The sequence below is a fragment of the Hesperophylax consimilis genome, chromosome 13 (assembly GCF_061612785.1).
Source record: "Hesperophylax consimilis isolate HC1 chromosome 13, BYU_Hcon_1.0, whole genome shotgun sequence".
Taxonomy (NCBI): domain Eukaryota; kingdom Metazoa; phylum Arthropoda; class Insecta; order Trichoptera; family Limnephilidae; genus Hesperophylax; species Hesperophylax consimilis.
This window is the reverse complement of record NC_142848.1, coordinates 35,516,847-35,529,440: the sequence shown is the minus strand read 5'-3', so window position 1 is coordinate 35,529,440 and position 12,594 is coordinate 35,516,847. Positions and strand designations below refer to the sequence as shown.

The window sequence follows — 12,594 nt, the reverse complement described above, 5'->3', positions numbered from 1 at the left end:
AAAACCCGTGAAATTTTATTTTTTTATTTTTCATCAATATGCATAGAATAGTGTCAACAAATAATTACAAAATTTCCTTCTAAATTCACGAAAATTCATATTTTTGTGACCTGTATTTTGCAGTTTTAAACAGAATTAAATCAAATATCTAACACTCATGTTAGATATTTGCTAAACTTTAAGGTAAAAAAAATATGTATATATTCTATTTGATCTGATAATTTGGAAAAAAAAAATTGTAAAAAAAATAAGGGAAATTTGGCCTGAAATACAATTACAAAAATATATATTGTAAGGGCTATGGCTCCCTTAGAAGGCATAACTGTCAGGAATGGTTGAATGAGAGTAGCAGAGAGAATGGAACACCACACAACTCTCTCCTGCTTATTCAGATTCATTCACACCGCCACACAGTGGCTTAAATTTGAGCGCTGGCGCGACATTGACCCCAGATCGGCATGTTCCCGAAATGATTTTTTTTTTTACCAATGTGTTCTCAGTTAATCACTGACATTAAAAAAAACATTGAAAATAACATCCGAAGCTTACTTACTCGGTAATTACGCACAGAACTGAGATGTTCGGGCGCGCAACTATGCTGCTGTATCTAGGCGAGTTTGAAGGCGTGCGGAATCAGGTTGTTTGTGTACTTGTTTCACAAAAAAAGTATTTTTAAAAATTACTTGACATATTCTTTAAGATACGTGCTTTATTTAAATAACTGAAAAAATTTTTTTTTTCATAAATTATAACTGTTGCCTTGGTTCAAAGTTTACCTTTTTTTCCAATTTTTTTTACCAAAGTTTTGCCTTTAATGGAGTAGGAATAAAAATCTTCACAAGTCTTCACGCTAATTTTAATAGGATATTATTGCTGTGTCTTTTTTGTACACGGACAAAAAAAATCACCACCAACTTTAGCCAGCCACTCCAGTAATTGCATTTTTAAGAAATGATTGTACTTAATTTTCGTCAATTTTTTTCAGAATCCTATATTTGACTCCGATATGTCAAAGAAAGATCAACTGTATGTAATATTTAGTTCTTCGTACCGTTAGAATAAAATTAAAGTTATTCCCAATTATTCACTGTCAATTTAAATTAACATTTGAAACTCAATTATTATGTAATTAGTCGCAGAACAGGGATACACTGATATTCGGGCGCGAAACTATGCTGCTGTATCTAGGCGAGTTAGAAGGTGTGCGAAATCAGGTTGTTTGTGTACTTGTTTTACAAAAAAGTATTTAAAAAAAATTCTTGAGATATTCTTTAAGATACGTGCTTTATTTAAATAACTGAAAAATATTTTTGTTTTTTGTTTTTGGGGTGTTATGCCGTGTTGCGCTAACTCCTTCTTTAGCCGACGTTTCGGACAGCGTTGCAGTGTCCATCATCAGGGCAGATCCGGTAGATCCGAAGATGTGAAAAATATTTTTTTTTCATAAATTATAACTGTTGCCTTGGTTCAAAGTTTACCTTTTTTCCAATTTTTTTTACAAAAGTTTTGCCTTTAATGGAGTAGGAATAAAAATCTTCACAAGTCTTCACGCTAATTTAAATAGGATATTATTGCTGTGTCTTTTTTGTACACGGACAAAAAAAATCACCACCAACTTTAGCCAGCCACTCCAGTAATTGCATTTTTAAGAAATGATTGTACTTAATTTTCGTCAATTTTTTTCAGAATTCTATATTTGACTCCGATATGTCAAAGAAAGATCAACTGTATGTAATATTTAGTTCTTCGTACCGTTAGAATAAAATTAAAGTTATTCCCAATTATTTACTGTCAATTTAAATTAACATTTGAAACTCAATTATTATGTGTTATGTAATTAGTCGCAGAACAGGGATACACTGATATTCGGGCGCGCAACTATGCTGCTGTATCTAGGCGAGTTAGAAGGTGTGCGAAATCAGGTTGTTTGTGTACTTGTTTTACAAAAAAGTATTTGAAAAAAATTCTTGAGATATTCTTTAAGATACGTGCTTTATTTAAATAACTGAAAAATATATTTTTTTCATAAATTATAACTGTTGCCTTGGTTCTAAGTTTACCTTTTTTCCAATTTTTTTTACAAAAGTTTTGCCTTTAATGGAGTAGGAATAAAAATCTTTACGAGTCTTCACGCTAATTTTAATAGGATATTATTGCTGTATCTTTTTTGTACACGGACAAAAAAAATCACCACCAGTTTTTTGCCAGCCACTCCAGTAATTGCATTTTTTAGAAATGATTGTACTTAATTTTCGTCAATTTTTTTTTCAGAATCCTATATTTGACTCCGATATGTCAAAGAAAGATCAACTGTATGTAATATTTAGTTCTTCGTACCGTTAGAATAAAATTAAATTTATTCGAAATTATTCACTGTCAATTTAAGTTAACATCTGAAACTCAATTATTATGTAATTAGTCGCAGAACAGGGGTACACTGATATTCGGGCGCGCAACTATGCTGCTGTATCTAGGCGAGTTTAAAGGCGTTCGAAATCGGGTTGTTTGTGAACTTATTATACAAAAAAGTACTTTTAAAAATCACTTGAGATATTCTTTAAAATACGTGCTTTATTTAAGTAACTGAAAAAAAACTTTTTTTCATAAATTATAACTGTTGCCTTGGTTCAAAGTTTAGCGCTTTCCATTATTTTTCCCTTTAATGGAGTAGGAATAAAAATCTTCACTAGTCTTCACGCTAATTTTAATAGGATATTATTGCTGTGTCTTGTTTGTTCACGGACAAAAAATCACCACCAACTTAAGCCAGCCACTCCAGTAATTGCATTTTTAAGAAATTATTGTACTTAATTTTCATAAAATACAAACTTAGCGCCCAAGTTACACGCTACTTTTTATAAAAGCATTAAAATTATTATCAACATTTCAACTAATAAGAATTAACAAAAAATAAGTGGTATTTCTTATTAATACTTAAAAAAAACATCAATGGTGCCAAATAGTCGAACGCCGAGAGCGATGTCGCGCCAAATCATTAAAATTGGCCACTGTGCGCCATCGTCCGAATTCTGTACTTCATTCCAAAATTTATAGGCGTTGTGCAAAGGCAGGCGTCGGTATGAACTTATCTCAATAACTTTAAATTGAGCTTGATTGGATTAAATTAATATTTAAAAAAAAAACCGTCATTGAGTCGCCTAAAGTAGTCCCAGAGGGAGGTCGTACGTAGGTCATTTGCGAAAAATCTTCCCTCTCACACGTCAAATCTTGTATCAAAACAGAAAGGCCTAAAGATACGACGAACGTCACGTTCGACCTGTCTTTGGGACTACTATTCGACCAAACACACTTATTTCCAAAACTAAAACACACTTTGGGCGCATAGAATTTTTTTTTTTTAAATGTCAGATTTTTTTTTAATATCTTCTAATATAATTGGGTATTTAGTTCTAAGTGCGCCATTGAATCGACAAAGTTCTGGGGTAACTTTTAAGGCGTTTGTTTATCTGTTTATTCTATGGAAGGCTTATTACGGAATTTTTTCTACTGGGCAGGTTTAAGATCAACAATAACAACATATTTGATGCTTTGGAGCAGAAATCGAACTATGAAATTGAGAGGAATTCGGGTAACGACCCTCAGGATTCAAGATCAATAAAATGTTAGTGAGTGTTTTTTCTTTTATAACAATTTAATTTGTGTTCCATACAAAATCCCGAAAATTTTGTTATTGCTCTGTCAGCATACAAGAAGAAGCCAAAATAAATCTTGTCACGTGAAATTCACAACGTATTGAATTACCACCAAGCAATAGGTATGGTGTAAGGCATAAATTATAAACTAAAACTGTATAATAAAAAAACTGAAATTACTAAAATTATATAGAAGATTGGTATCTGATACTGATTAACACTTTAAAAAAATCAATTATTCCCTTTTTGACAGCCCTTCATTATTGCAATTGATTTCGTTTAATGTTCCTTATAGAGTCACACGAACTTAAAGATCTTTCACCACACCAATGACAATTGTGACAAACCAATTCATTTATAAACTCCCTTATAAAAAAATACACAGCTTAGGTAACCAGTATTCAGAAGTAGCAGATTTTTAACAGCACCGAAAGAAAATAAGGATTTTACATTTTGAAAAAAGTTGTCAGTTTTCATTTTGTTTTCTTGTGGCTTGATTGTAAATTTTATTTAACTTGAATAAGCTTAGAATGTTTTTACTGTTTAATTGTTTTTAAAACTTTTTTATTCTGTTTATTAAGTATACAAGTATATTTACTGTGATTAAAACAATTTTATTTTATTTTATGTTTTAGCCCATCTTGGCTGTTGCATATTTTTATATTTATGCTCAATGCGTGCTGCCTCAAAATGCCAAAAGATGTAATATATGATCGTTTTTGAAGGGTGCATTGTTTTATAAATACTCTGTAGCTATGGAAGTAAATTATATTTTCCTAATTTTTTTTTTTTAAATTGATTTCTTATTTTTCAAATGATTTTTCCTGTCATCTGCGCACACGTATAGGTAAATAATAAAATCACTTTTTTTTCTTACATAAAATTATTTGAAAATAAAACACAGTACAAATAATGATGCATGCCGTACATTAAGTACATAGCAAAACAAACACTTTGTGCATAAAAAAACAAACAAAGTAATGTTTTTGCCACACTTCTATGTTTATTAATTCAATGTAAATTTCAACATTTTTCAAATAAAAATAATAAATTAAATTAAAATATAACTTCAGAACGAGGCGTGAAAAACAGATTTGACAGGGGCCCAAAAAATGTGTAAATTAAATGTTTTTTTTCCATCAGTAGGATGGCAATTTTTTATGTTTGTTAAAAAGATTACTACAGTCAAAATATGTCAGGTAACGATTTCTCGAGACAGGACTGTTTTGTAAACACTAAATAAATTTCACTCATTTATAAATATTTATTTACATATATTAATTAAATGCCACAATATGGAAGTAAACAGGCAATTTTCTTCGGGAATAAATTAGCACATAGACAGTTTAAAAACATGACTAAAGTACTACGTCTTGTTTATGCAATGTCGTATTAACTTCAAAATGAAAACGGATAACAGATCAAGGGCTTACTTTTTAAGAAATTTTTTGTTTACTCACGCAAAATGGTCTGCCAAAAGTCCAATCCCAAAAGTTTTCCACGGAATCACAAACAAACATAAACAACAATAATTAAACGATCAAATCTTAACAAACTGAAACAGAAAGAAAGGGTACACCTAGAATCGGAAAACGGCTGCGGGGAATCACTTTTCTAAAAGTATTTTACGACTTCAAGTTTCAAACTTCAAAGCTTCAGCGAAAATAGATACTTTTACACACGTCATATTCGCAGGACGACCGGCGAAACACTGAAGCAAAACGATGAGTGCAATGCTTACTGCCCCTAAACCCGTTCCCACCGCGACAGAACTGGGAAAATTGCTAGTAAAATTAAGACACCTAAAATAAAACGGACTCGTTAATGGTGCAGTATCACACAGATGAAGTGATATTTTTATTTTAGCTTGTTGCTGTTCGTTTTTTTTAATTTGTTCGAGACAACCCTTAGAAGCCGATCCGTGTTAGAAATCAATGTTGCAAGCCGTGAAAATGGAAAAATCAAAAGAAATGGTACTTAGGTTTTTGGCATCGCACTGGTATTAAATTGTTAAATCGTCCGGGTAGGTACTTTTCAGACTTACTCTTATAATTGAGTTTTCTTTCGCTGCCGAAGTTTTCGTGTACAAAATCGTCGAGAATTTACATATACTTTGCATAATTTTAGAAATAAAATAGATCGTAAAAAGTGAAGCTATAATATTTTAACGGAGAGGCTTTAAAATGGTTTGATAAGGACTAAAGATGATGTACAGGGAATAACCATAAAAATAAATTTTACATTTTAATAAACGTTACGTAGGTACTCACTTAATAAACAAAATTACACTGTATTTGAATTACTGTCAGTAAGATTAGGTGGTTTCAATCTCTCGTCAAATTTGATGACCAATTTTCTATCAGCGGCAAATTTTTTGACATTTGAACTGTCCCGTAGAATGTCAACTCTCGGTCCGTTTCTGCTTTTAACCAATCTGTGTTAAGTTGTCAAACATTGCATTCATTTTGTTTTACTAGCACCCCAATCGAGGTCATTGTCCTAGTGTAGGCATGTTGTTGTATTGGTTTATAGTTTGATATACTTACAAGATTATTTAATTGTAATTCTCCTTCAACTAGACAAGTCAGTAAAATGACTGGTCAACCAACCCAAAATACATTAACTATACCATCAAACATTGGAAACAAAGATACAGATTTTTTCAAAACACCAAATCAAACATGACACAATAAAATTTTCCTTAAATACAACATTATTATCTGTTATTTTTATTGCCATAATACGTATTTTATAATTTTCTAACGTAATAATATAACTATCCACAAAATTATTTAAATAAATTAAATGAAAATACTTGGTTTTAGGTCATTTTATTGATAAACTTTATTGTTATTAATTTCATGTCCTGATGATGGTACAGAGGTACCGAAACCAGTAGACAGTAAAATTTATCAATAAAATGACCTAAAACCAAGTATTTTCATTTCATTTATTTAAAATGTCAAGTAACAATGTGTTTGCTTTTTATATATTTATAATATAGAATTTATTGTATTTAAATAATATATTATTATCAACTGAGTCAACTAAAATACAACTATCCATAATATTATTATCCATTGTGTCAACTAAAATATAACTATCCATATTATTATTATCCACTTTGTCAACTAAAATATAACTATCCATAATATTATTATGCATTGTGTCAACTAAAATATAACTATCCATCTTATTATTATCCGCTTTGTCAACTAAAATATAACTATCCATAATATTTTTATCCAATGTGTTAACTAAGATTGTTAAAATCATCAAAACTTTAATGACTTAACTTGATTACGACAACTTAATTTTTTTTTTAAATTGCGTTTTCTTATTTATTTTATTGATATATAAATATATTATATATTTTTTATTATTTTCAATGCTTTATTATTCATTTGACTTAATTATTTTTGCATGTACTCTTCCCTCAAGACAAACTTTTATATATTTTTTTTGTTTATCACTTTGTAACACGTAATAATTTATTTTTTTATATAAAGAAATACATAGTATAATAAATAAATTTAAGGGGTGGGAATATACGATGGCGTGGTTTTTCAAAATATCATTTAAAATTATCTTGCTTCTTGTTTTGTAAAAAGTGCAAACTTTCATCAATCTCGAAAAAAGCTGTAGATTTGTATTAAAAGTACCCCCCCAGACAATTTTCTTCGCATAAATTTAGAAGAAAGATATTCTACGTTTACTTTGTACCTAAATGGTGGTAATGACATTTTTTATTCAGTAAAAAGGCACTTTTACAACAATTTGGAAAAGTGTATAATGATTTTTCCGAAAAAAGCCCTTTTCAGATTGTTGCGTCGTCATGTTTTTTAATAGAAGGATCAATGAATGGCTATCCTACCTACCTATGTCACGCACAATTAAGCAATATCATCGCCTAATAACCTTCACCTTTCTTCTCTCCTCGTCTCCCCGCAATACGGGTTACAAAAATAGTGACCACGCTGGGTAAAGAGCAACACATACATATACATATTATCTATCTAGGCAATACATTGAGAAAATCGCAAAGGAAAACGCAAAAGATATTCATTCTTTTTTAAATATTTGATTGTGTGGGTTTTACATTGTTTATGATGTGGAATCAACATTTTGAGACTTTATCTATCAATAAGGTCATATGGTATAGAAAACTCCAAAAGGAACCGTTAAAAGAACCCTGGTTCACTGAGGTTAATCTGAAAAGATCAGAAATGAGAATAATTTTTAGATTAAGATCCGGACATGCACTAATGGGAAGAGTATTGTGTTTGATAGGCCTCTCTGATTCTCCAATGTGCTCAATATGTGAAGATTTCCAACATACATTAACAAAGTGCATTAAGTATGAACAACAGTTGATTATTGAGTGACAATATTGATGACTTCGGACCCATCGGAAATTCAGAATTTAATAGCCTCAGTTCTATGCCATATCAAGAATCATGAAATTTATTCGATCATGTAAATTGAAAATATTTGAATGTGTAATCTTGGACAAAAGGCACCTTTTAAAGAACTTATAAATTATAATTACAATATTTTAATATTGTAATTTTAAAAACAGATGAGGCAAAAATGACAACATTATGTGAGTCAGAAACCTCGTTAATAATAATAAATAAATAAAAAAAATAAAAATAAAATACATTGTTTAATGTGTTGTTCGAGTTACAAAACATAGATGGCTCTAGTGTAGAGAGATCTTAAAGGTTATGATAGTAGGTATATAGATCTGCCCCTCCATATTCAGAACCGATGCAGGCTTAGTGGGTTTCTAGCAATATTATGTAATTGAGAAGACGTTGGCCTCCAGGTCGTCCTACACACTCTTTCCTGATTATAAGAGTTTTTAGTCTAAATAAAGAACAAGTTATTCAATTGTAGAGAAAGTGTAATTATTCATTTACAAGATCCATTCAAAAAATGTATTTTTATAGTTGTTTAAAATTTCCCATATGAATACTATTTACGGTATAGAATTGTATCTTTAACTGTAGAGATAAACTGATAAAAATTTGATAATGTTATTTTTCTTCCATTGAAATTGTATTCAAGAGTGATTTATTTTTTATGTGAATACCGCACAAGAGTCCCAGCCTCCTAACTATTCCCAATATTTTGGAGTAAGTGAGACTATGGCATCTCCAACTGGGGTCTGTAGTGAGACCAAAGGTTTCGGGGAGGGGATAGAGATGGAAAATAAAAAAGGTGGAGAAGTACCTGCCTATTCGGATCTGGTGACCAGTGCAACTCTGAAAGTATTTACCACTCTGGAACGTGCCGAAAATTTACCGTATATTATTACAATAAATTAATAAATTGTGATCTAACAAAATGAATCAAATAAAATTTAGTTGATTTTTTTATTGTTTTGGTGTTTAATTCGTAGAACTCCATTTAATTTTTTAAAATAAATTTAAAATAAATCAAATTTAATTATGTTATAATGATTATTAATTTCTGCAAGTATTTATTATAAAAAAATAATTTATTATTTAGTATTAAAAAAAAAAATAAAAAAAAATAATAATAATAAAAAATAGTTGTGCACGAAGCAACTGACTCTGACCTGTAGTCGAAAGGCCTCATGTTAACTGGCCACATCGTTTTTCTATCAAATCGGTTTATTCAGCAGTATGAAACTACTTTTATTAAAACTTTTGGAAAAATAGCAATTGATTGCACGATAAAGATATTTAAAATGTGAACTAATAACGGGTGTTTTTGTAGGAGTTTGTTTTTCGAATTGGTAACACATTTTCCAGTGACAGCCACATGATTTGTGCTCAGTTAGGTTTACCATTCTACCTGAATGATGATTACATAATTTCGTGTTATGGACCTGCGAATTGGCCTCAAGGATCATGCGAATCAAGGATTTTTTTTAGATAATTTTCTGTTGGGATACTTAAAATCGTTAGTCAACGTCAATAAATCAGAGAAGATGGATGACTTGGAAGCTAACATTAGCTGCGTTATTGCCAATATTTGGCCCTAACTGCTCGAAAAGAAACTTCCAGATTGCGCTTTAATCGAGCTGGCCGCGGTGCCCATATACTCCAAATCATATTTCAACACTAATGACATAAAATTATGTATCTAATAAAGCCAATAAATTTTAAATTTCTAAAAAACACCTTTTATAAGATATTCTTTTGTAAGATTAGAGTTGGGAGTATTTGTATTTCATTTCGACGTTATAAAAAATGTATGAAAATTAAATAATGTTCTTCGTACCAATTTCCCACGCGGTGTATTTCTAAGGAGCTTGAAAAGGAATTTCAAAATTCTAATGTAACCTCAAGAAAATATTAATAATGTTGTTTTGTTGTGATTAAGAAGTACCATGTAATTTTAGAAGCACAAATCCGACAAAGGAATGAATTTTAATGCGCCGACAATATGTATTTAAGAAGGAAAAACGTTTTTTAACAACCAAAATTTCCGTAAAGGTTGGTTTCATTTTATTTGTTTTTTTAAGCTACGGTAACTCAAAACCTTTTTTTGACAAAGGTTTAACGTTTATATCAAATAATTGATAAAATGAAGTTCATGGTTTATAAATACGAGAACTTTTCAATATTACGTAGAGTAATTCAAATTGCCTATTATTATCAGGGGTTAGAAATATGTTTCTCTACATATCACTTAACCCCTCAGGCGTCAGAAAACGCTTTCAGGAGTTTGGAGAGTTCGAGTATATTTCCGCCAGCCAAAAAATTCCAAATGAATGGAATATTTTTAAACGAATATATTTTTTAAGGTGATGAAATAAGCTTACAAATTTTTTGTCAAAAATAAACACATCACTTTTGAAATATTAAAATTTTGAATACAAACATCTTTTTGTCGAAACACTTACCTAAATTTACAGAAAAAAAATCTTAGTCAAATCTATTATAGACATTACTGTTTGCTCACTTTTTATCGTTTCATGTAAAAATAATTTATAAAAAATTCACAAATAAATTTTGTCTCATATTGCATCGGAACTTTTGGTTTCATAGAGCACATTTTAAATCATCTGTAATTAATTTCTAGATTTAAATTTAATATGCAGTGTTTCGTTTTCTTAACACTACCGACCATTTGAACTGACAGTTGATAAAAGAAGCAAGATCATATTGCAGAAGAATATGATCAGAAAAGATTGATATCATCAGCGAAGAGGAGATATTTTGAGTGTTTAATGGTCTTGCTAATATCGTTGACGAATAAAAGAACGAGGAGGGGTACTAGATTCAATCCCTAGGGAATACCTGAGTTGATTTTATATTCGTGATAAAGATGGCGTCCGTAACCGACATACTTATTGACGATTTTTAAGTAGCTAGCTGCGGAAGCGAGAAATTTCTGAGAGAATCCGATGGCACCATTTTTTTAATAAAATATCATAGTCGACTTTGTAAAATGCTAACTCGTAGTCTGTACGAATAAAATCGACACGTACAACATTTTCAAACGACTTATTAATAAAGCAAGCAAGATTCATGTGTGATTCATAAGCTTCAAGTCTGTTGAAGGTGATAGAGAGGTGCGAAATCCGTGCTGATTGTCAGTGAGTTATATTCAAACATATGGATCAATGGTTGAATTGTGAAGCTGTTTTTATATATTATCAGACACAGAAAATTTAAGAATATTGAATTAACTTCCTCAACAAATAAAATATTTTCGTGTCGTTTATATATATCTTAAAGAATATTGATGTGTATCCATAATCGACATCTCTTATTTTTTAAGTATGTATTTAAATTATATTAATTAATTTTGGGGTACTGTGCCGTGTTGCACTATAGCCTTCTTTAGCCAACTTTTTGGACGCATGCAGTGTCCACCATCAGGCAGACTCTTTGTCGATGACAATGCATTCTATCAACTTTTGGTGTCAATCAAATGCACAGATGCGGACGTGTACGTATTTCTCTGAAATCGGATGCCACTACAACAGTTGATATCCGAAATAAATGTTGGTCCTACCCGGTCGGCATTTGTCGAAGTTGTTAGTGCGGTTGATTCTAATCCCTAGGATGTAAAGTACAATTCTTAGTCGAACAAAAAATGTTCAGAAGACCTTTTAAAGAAGATGAATTACAGTAAAAAAACATGGCTTTTTTTCAGGTTTTGGAATTGGTGTAGTGTTGTAATAATTATAAAATAGTATTTCAAAGTCGCCACACTCCGAAAGGTGACTTTGAGCACGAGATTGTTATTTTTTTTACTCCCCAAACGCATGAACATTTTTTTATGTACCTATATTTTTCGATAATGTAATTTTTGGTATTCAATAAATATTACATAAAGTTTTCCGGCAAAAGTATTTTGTTTCAGAGTTGAAAATTAAAAACTCGCTCCACTTTACGGTACTATTTATTGTTAGGATCACCGCAACTTATTGTTACTTTCGCCATCCGTAAACATTAAAAAAATATGGACATTGGCCTTGAAAACTTTTAGGTTACGTCACAGTATCTGGTAACAGGATATTTTTATGTCTTCTTATATCTTGATCACATACGGGATAAGTCCGAGAAAGGGTAGAAAAGCAGATACGAAATTGTCTAATAAATAAAATAAAGTGCTGCCCCGCCAAATTTATACGGTCAAGATAAACTCAAATGGCAGATGTTGAAATATCCCAAATATTTTACGGGCAGCACGTGCATCATATAAAATTCTTTCCTTTAGATTGGTAGATACTTTCAGTATCGCCCTATTAGTAGACCACCATTCAGAATAGAAACGTTACTTGAAATGGCGTTTGCCATGTTTGGTGACTGTGTCTGAATGGCCAGCTTTTTCTCCATCTTTCTTTCTCCCGCTCCATCACCATCATCCTCACTACATATCCCAGTTGGGGTTGCCATAGTCTCACTGGCTCCAGACAGTTGGAGACAGATAAAACTCTTGTGCGGTACTGATAAAC

General features: G+C 30.9%; 1 protein-coding gene across 1 annotated transcript in view; it reads right to left on the bottom strand.

The window, feature by feature from the left end:
• The window catches only part of LOC149418913 (diuretic hormone receptor-like), a 579,308-nt gene extending 574,175 nt beyond the window's left edge, over window positions 1–5,133 (bottom strand). Inside the window, exon 1 of the mRNA XM_089638437.1 lies at window positions 5,114–5,133. The gene's annotated coding sequence lies outside the window, so the exon portion shown is untranslated. The remainder of the gene's footprint in view (window positions 1–5,113) is intronic.
• Window positions 5,134–12,594: the final 7,461 nt, after the last annotated feature.